Source organism: Thalia democratica, chromosome 9 (assembly GCF_965202585.1).
Source record: "Thalia democratica chromosome 9, ktThaDemo2.hap1.1, whole genome shotgun sequence".
Taxonomy (NCBI): domain Eukaryota; kingdom Metazoa; phylum Chordata; class Thaliacea; order Salpida; family Salpidae; genus Thalia; species Thalia democratica.
Genome location: NC_139173.1, coordinates 23,323,202 through 23,332,021, shown reverse-complemented (window position 1 = coordinate 23,332,021; position 8,820 = coordinate 23,323,202).

Below are 8,820 nucleotides of genomic sequence, written 5' to 3'. Positions count from 1 at the left end.
ATTTGTAAATTAAAGGAAAAAAAAATTACGCATACAAAATTTAAATTGTGTAAGTATTACTAAAAGTAAGTACGAAACAATCATGAAAAATTAAACCAACAGTTTATTAAATTGATACATTAGAAATTCAGTTAAGCTATTTTATTTACTGATAAGTTGATAAAATTTTATATTCAGTATAAAATAGAACAAGGCTAATAACTATTAAATGTTAGTTTTACTCTACAATAGCTTTTATAACCCTAAATAATTTATTGTTTAACTTATTTGCATAGATGAAGTTCTAATTAAGTATGGAAAAGCTACTTAAAGTAAGAGGCTTGATCATTAAAAAATATTGTAAAAGCTCATAATCTTGGTTGTAACATGTTTTCAAAACAAGTTTTAAATAAATGTAGATTAACAAATCAGACTCATTTGTAACTTTTTAACTTCTGTGTAACTTTCACCATCGATAAGTTTGGTAAAAGCTTTAAAAATCTTAAATATCTCATAACTAATACTTACATGAAAATTTTAACTAAAATACATAAAAAGTGTGTTGTTTAATATTATATTGTTAAAAGGTTAATAAGTATTTAAGTAAGTGGTTTTAAAACATAACAAGTAGTATTTAGCTAAGTCTAAAGCTATTCATTTGTTCAAAAAAAATTATACCAACTAAAGTTTAAGCCTTTTCTTGTTCATAACACAAAAACTAAAAAAAAAAATATCTTTTGTTATTTATGATAAAGGGAAATTGTAAAAAAAATTCTAACATAAACTAGTTAAACTATTTAGTTTTGTTTATTTTTGTATACAAATTATTTTTTGATCCTACTATAAATGAAAATTAGCAGGTTTTTAAGTAGATCAAACTGAAATTAATAGAACTATAGACTGAAAAGTATATGTAAAAAAGTTTAATGTTAAGAAACTATAGTAATGAAACATATACTATTTTTAAATAATTAATATAAAGCTCTTATGATGAAGAACCAAAAAATATAAATTTAAATTAAACATAACACCTTTACTGTGTCCTGGGCCGAATTAAGAATTACAATCTATGTATAAAAACTTGTCTAATTTTTTTTTTGATAATTAATAGCGTTCAAACAATCTTTCGTCACATTTTACCAATGTCATGCTCTGTTTTATACTTTTTATAAAAAATCTATTTCAGGACTAAAAAGATCTATTAAAAGAAACAGTCTCTGTTTTCTTTTAAACAAACTGTTCTAAAAATAATGAAAAATATTTTATTTCGAGGAGTTATGATTTTTGCAGTTTTTATCTCGTTAAATTATAGTCAATTTTTTTATCCTTGTAGCTTTAGCCTAGATTTCTGTTGCTTCGTTAAACCTTTTTTTTTTTTTTTGCTTTAATTTAAGTAAAAAAATGTATTTTTTCAATAGCATTTTATCAAGGCCGCATATCTTTTTCTATACCCATAACTATCCCAAATTATCCAAACCTTGGATATGGGTTAAATTGGTAACAGGACAATTCTGTTCTGACAATTCAAAAAAAAACTAAGAGACCATATCTCAAAACGTAATTTGTTTTTCAAGAAAGTAAAACATGTATTTAGGTCTTAGTAAATATCTACAAGCTATTTTTTATTTTTTGCAATATTTTAACTTGTTTTGAAATACGATTAAAATAAGTGGTTTTTTATACTATTTTTTAGTATTTTCTAAATATCTCAAGCAATATATAAAATTTTGTCATAAGAAAAATGGCTTCTAGATACTATTAAGACCTACATACGTACTTTTTATTTTTTTCAAATACACATTATTTTTTAGTTGGGACTATCTAAACATTTTTATAAGAGTTTGTATTGTTGGAATTTAAACTGTTGTGCACCCTTACACTAGCTGCTTTTCAAAATGAATTACAGTGTCTTTTTTAGAAATCTGTATGAAATAAAAAAGTAATCTGTTCTTATAAAAATCAAACTGTAAAAAATACCAATACACTATTAAATCTACAAAATGCCACTTGTGTTGCAAACTTTCTTATTCCTAAGCAGTAACTTTAAGCCACTCATGTAAATTTATTTTTACAAGAAATTTTAAAACGGTCACTTTAAACTTGAAGCTGAGCATTAAAACTCTTCCTAGTTGTCCATATACAAACTCCCATGCTCGCGGGCCCGCAACTGGATATAGCAAAAAAAAAAGTTTTTTTTTTAATTTCGCTGGTAAAATCCCAAGACTCTACCTCATTTAACGCTTCAAACTATATCAAGCCGTTTACACCAATAAAAACAAACAGCGGGGTCCGACAGCGAACAAAAAACTGACCGGCAAGCTGTCGACGCAAGAAGACCCGTTATCGCCATTAGTGTCGCAAACGCCGATGTCGCAGAACACGTGGAACTCGGCTGCCAGGTCCGCCCACACGAACGACCTGAAGTGGAAACCGATCGGCGAGCCGATGGGGTATTCGATGCCCGCAGTGTTGAGTCCGCACCTGTTGGTATTGGTGTGAATATAATAACAGTAATGATATTTAATGTAAGTAAATGACAAAAATAATAATGATACTCAAATAGTCAATTTCAGCGATTTTAGTCCTGCAAATAAAAACTTGCTTCAGTTGTCAAGTATTTTTTTAAGTTTTATCCCTGTGCAACACTGTGAACAGAAAAACTTAAAAAAATTATAAATTAATGCTTGTGGTTTATTAAAAAAAACAATAATCACCCGTCACTTCCGACCAGCTCGAGACGTTGCGTGTCCTCCGGATCGTCCGTTTTCGTCGCCCAGCATCCCAGGAACTGTTTTTACATTTTTTTTTAAGTATGCGTTTGTTTTAAGAATATTTTTTTTCGTTTACAACAAAACCCATTCATCTGTAATTTTGTTGCAAAGTTCTGTTTACCCGTTTAAAATGTAATTATTCTAACAGGAACAAGTTTACGCTTTGGGAATTAAAATTCAACCGTTATATGGGTGAAAAATTAAAAAAGAGTCCAAAAAGTTAATAATCAACGCTGACAAAAAAAAAACTCACCCCCATTACGAAAGCGTTGGGGTTTCCGTCGGTGAGTTGCACCAGGACCGCCACTTCTTCGTTCAGATTGTAAACGGGGTTCGGCCGGACCTCGAAGCCAGATCCGAAAACTCCAAAGGCCAGCTCCGCCTCAAAGCTGCCGTCCAAACTCTTGTTCTGGCCCACGTAGGGACTGAAACGAGAGCAAGATGTCAATTAAAATTTTTATTTGGTTTTTTTGAAAGGCTGGCGTTTTGTTTTTGAAGGTTTAAAAGAATATTTTTTATTTAAATTTTTTAAGTTTGATGTTTAATAAGATTAATAAAAGCTCTCAGTCAGTAAAAAAACAACAACAGTGATGCTATTTATGTAAAAAAAAGATTATTGCAGCCATAGCAGTTAACTTGTTGTTTTATCAAACTTAATACAAAAGTACTCAGCTGATGAGCTTTGACAGTTAGTTTATTCAACTCTCCCTAGCCGCAATCATCCAGCAGCTAGATAAAACTCACAAATTTAACAAAACACGCGCACTCACACTGAAACGATGTCCAGAGTGTTGTTGGCCACGGACTCATGCCCGGTGTAGGTGCACGTGACCTCAATGGATCCGCACGGGGTCGCCCTTATCAGGCTGTCGTCTTCGATCGGGTGGCGGCTGATCTTGTAGGTCATTGTCGCGCTCTGTTGAATCGCAAATCTTTATTTATTTTTTACTTAAAGTTTTCACAGTTGTTAAAACACAACGTGAAGAAACAATTAGTAGTAGTGTAAGTTAATTTTTTTATCATTTTGTTATAAAAAAACGTGTTTGACTTAATTATAAACAAGTTTAAAGTAGAAATATATAAAAAGTTGTAGAAAAAGCGGTTGTTGAAAAAGTAATGTAGTTTTTAAAGTTCTCAAAGACGTTTTACGCCTGAAAATACTAACAGCCGTCAAAGATAATTTTCAAAAAATAACGTGAAACAGTTCAAGTAAAAACAAAGTTGTTTTGTGCAGTATGTTTGAACTTCAACTCCACCATCACAAGTGGCAGTTTGAATTTTAGACCTAAAAGTCTCGATTAAAACCATTAAAAAAAACAAAAAAATATTTATAAAACAATTAAAACTAAAATATACTAATTGGTATGCAAGTTGTCAAAATAAACGGAAAAAAAAGCTTTTTTTTATTTGTATATTTAAAAACAAACAAGGTCTTCTGTTCAACACAAATCTGTTGCAACAAATTTTCATCAGTGTGATACAATTGTAACAAAATAAAGAAAATTTTAAACTTATTTAGCCTTATAACTACATCAGAAATTATTTAGTCAAGCAAACACAAAACAGAAAAGTAATTAAAATTCTAAATAAACATAATCGAATATAACATGAAACCACTAATTAACTAATCAAGTATAATGAATAACTAAAATCTTTCTGCATACATAACTTTGGTTTACTTAATTTGAATGTATATAGCTTCAATTTTGACCAGGTCAAAAATATTGTTACAACTTCTTAATATTTTTAACTTCTAAACATTTAATTATAAGTTTTTCGACAAACTGAATTTTTTACAAAGTGTTCCGATACTAAAGACTTATTCATTGCTTTTGAAGTTGCTTTACTAATCGTCTTTGGCTGGTTTCTAATATGTTCTCTTAAAAATGTCCTAAATGTGCTTATTAGTTCTGGTTTTAAGGTCCCTAGAGGTTTGACCAACATAACTGTTTTAGCAGCAGCATTCAAACGTGTAAACCACGAAACTTTTATGTTTGTTAGACATGAGGTTTTTAACTTTACGACTCAAAACAGAACTGGGTGTATAAATAACTCTTGGTTTAGAAGCGCGATAATATAATTATTTATTATTTCAAACTAATATATTAACTTGTAATTCAACCCACCCCGTCAACGTTAACTTCCTTGTGACCTCCGCACATAGTCAGGTTGGTCAGGGTCCAAGTGAAAAAATTGGTCGAGTTGTCGGGAACGCATTCGGCCGCTGGGGTCGCCGCAGAGTCGTTGCATCTCGGGGAATCACCTATTATCAAGGTCGAGTCATCGCCGGGAAAATTGTCCACCGAGCCTTTTTGGACCCTGCGGTTTTGTTGTAAAGTTGTTTATTTGGTAATAAGCTCTTTGCTTTTGCTAAAGATCAGAAAAATATAATTATAAAACTGGTATACATAATTTTAGTTTTTAACTAAGTTTTTTTTTAATGTATAGGTAAAATGATAGTACCTTTGCATTTTTTATCACTTTTACGTAAAGTATATACTTTTATCAAAACATAAGACAGATAACAACTATTAGTAATGTTAGTTCATTTATTTGTCAGTTTTTTATAACAGAATCTATGCAACTTAATTATAAAACAGTGTGAAGTAAAAAAATTTTAAAAGTTAGTTTTTAAAATTAAATAGTTTACTTACAAAAGAATTCACTTGAAAATAAAAATAAAGTTTAAAAACAACTTTCTTGCTACTTGATAACAGTAACAAAAAATTTAATTATTTTATAAACGGCATATAAAAAATGTGTTTGTTATTAGTTTGAAGGTTACAAATAAAAAATAAACTACTTTATAACTACGGTGTCGGTACATTGAACTTCTATGTTACCTGTTTGAATTAAGTTGTGTTATTTATTACGTACACTTATTTATTATAGAAAACGAGAATACAAAAAAAAAAACAACAAAACTATTCTTTAATATTTTTAAAACTTTCAACCAATATAACCCATTGAGTTTTGTAGCTTATAGATAGAGATTTTCAAACTTTCTAAGTTTGTTTTGATTTATACCTTTGCATGTTGCAATTCTATTTATTAATTCTATTGTCGGAAGGAATTTTGCTTTGTAAATGAAACTCTTGTAGATTAAGAAGAATATATATTTTGATAATAACTTAGAAAGTTTGAAAAACTTTATCGAAAAGCTACAAAACTCAAATTGGATAAAAATACTTTGACAAATTTTTGAAAATAAAAAATATATTCTTTTTAAGTTACAAGTGGTATTTTAATACAATAAATTTCTTCCGACAATTGAACTTAAAGATTAATTTTACTTAAAAAAGTAAAACGATGTTTATTAAAACATAGTTTTTACTAACTGTGATAGATAACATTATTTAGGCTTTAATTTAGAAAAATGGTAGATTTTATAAATAACAAAATAACCAAATAAGTAAGCACATACTTTTGTAAGTTTTTGCCTTACACTCCTAACCAATTTAATAAGATTTAGTAATAAAATATGGTGAAGAGTGTATTATAAAAGCAAGGATAAACTAAATCACTACTAAATAGCTGTAAATGAAATATTTACAGATTTTGTATTGAAACAAACAAGTATTAAAGCAAATTTTGACATATAGGTAAACTTTTTCAAAAAATCTGACACTCTTTGACACAAAGTTGTAAGCTACAATAATGAATAGTTAAAATATATATCAGAAATAAAAAATAATATAACAACGTTTCATTGATCTAAAAATTCGAGTTTCTACACAATAGTTTTAACAAAAGTAGTTCATAAGTAAATTGTAATTATAATTATTTATTGATAACATATAACGCTTTGAATTTTTAGAACAAAATTTTTCTAACCTTCACTGCAAGCGATAATACAAGCTAGAATAGCTATTAATATAAAATTCTTCATTTTTGTTTCCATTATCTAAAAAAAACAAATTCATAAACTACCTAAAAACTTTAAGTTACACAAACATATCTAATCTTGTTATATATATGATCCTTTATACTTTTTTTAATTTAAAAAAAAAATTGTTTAAAATTTAATATATCTATCAAACAAAAAATTCAAAAAAGTTTTATATTAGTATTAATAAGTAGTTTATAAAAGTTCTAGTTATACTATTAGTATGCTTCTGAGTAATAACTATTAGTAAAAATTTTATAAAAGTTCTGAAACCCTGAAAAACTTTTATTTGTTTTCAACAATTTTTCTTAAGTTAAAAAAATCTTTAATGCATTAAAAAAATTCTAATCTTTTTCTACCAAACTTTTTTTTAATTAATATTATTAGCATGTTTAACAGTTGAATGATGTTAAATTCAAAAACGGAAGTCGAAAAGGAAAATGAATCACATTTTTGTTTTTCTTTAAACTAAATCAAAAAGTATGCAATTGTTTAAAAGAAAGTATCAATTAAAAAGGTATTATTTATATAACTAATTTTCATACATTGTTTTGAGCTTATAATCCTTCACTCTTGCATTATTGAAAGAAACTTTGTATTTTTCATATATCTCTATTTATAATTTTTTATTGAATATAGTTGGTATGTTTTTAAATACATACCGTATTAGGTGTTTATTAATACTGAATAGTTAATATTTTTTATTTTAATTTATCTTTCTTTATGATATAGTTCTTACTAACAAACACAAAAAATCTTTAAACATTACTTTTATTTTAAAAAACAACAGAATTCTTTTAAAGAAAATAAAAATACTGCAAAGTATAGAGTTTAAAGTATAATCATTTATATTCTAACATATTAGACTATAAAATTCTCTAACTGGATAATAATAAAGTGCTCAAACACAAACGTGAACGACAATAATAATAAGATGTTCAGATGCTAAACGTTTATTTAGTACAGGGGTCGGCAAACTGCGGCCCGCGACCATGTAAATGTAGCTTGCCGACAAAACTTTTTTTAAGTCGATTTTTTTTTCGGTAAAACGATGTAATCGATTATTCTATTTTAAGTCACTCACTGGAAAACGTTTAAAACCCATTAAAAAATTTTACTGATTAGGCTTAAAAATTAAAAAAAAACAGGTTGGTTTTCTTGCTGTGTTTTTTCTTAGTTTAGATAATAGCTTTCTGCTTTCAACAGCAACTAGTAAATTAAAAATAACTTATAAAAGTACTTAGATTCAGTAAGTTATTTGTACTTCTTTGTACCTGAAGATCTGCTATACAGCAGTGGAACTGTGGCAGTACTAAATAAACGTTTTGTATCTAAAAGTCTTATTATTATTATTAACATTATTATTATTATTATTATTATTATTATTATTATTATTATTATTATTATTGTTATTATTATTATTATTATTATTATTATTATTATTATTATTATTATTATTATTATTATTATTATTATTATTATTATTATTAAACATCATTAACTTGAAGTGTCGAAGCTACAAAAGTACTAAACGTAATGCTTCGTTTATAATTTTTTCAAGTAAACCAACTCATGATTTACTACCGTTAAGCTAGTTTGTATCTGTTTTTTTATACTTACATGTTCTTTATACAAAAAAGGGATTAAAACATAATCTTTAAAATAGCCAATATTTACCTATTTAAGTTTTTGAAACCCGTACCTATCCAGGTTAAAAGAATTTACTAGTGGTATCAATATTCATCAATTTTTTATTGGAAAAAATAATTATTATTTTTTAATCTAAGAATTTACATATACATTTTATAACAAAGCAATATTTTGTTAAAACTTTTTTGTAAGTTTTTTTATAATTTTACATCAATTTTTTTTTTTTTTTGCGCTTGAAACCTAACATATGTAGTTATATGTTGAATGAAATTTGAAAAAATTACTGTAAAGAAAACTAAACTAGTAGACTTAATTTGGCTTGCAAAACATAAACTGTCCACAATAACAAAATTAATACAGTATCTTATCCTTTGATATTTTTTAAATTTGTTTTAAACTGTACTTACTTAACATATTATTGTTCATTGAACAAAAAAAAAACGCTCAAATATTTGGTTTTAGGACCTGGTGTACGAAAAAACCTTTCGGTTTTCGAGTCATACATCACCATACAGTTTAAAGTCATGTCCAGGA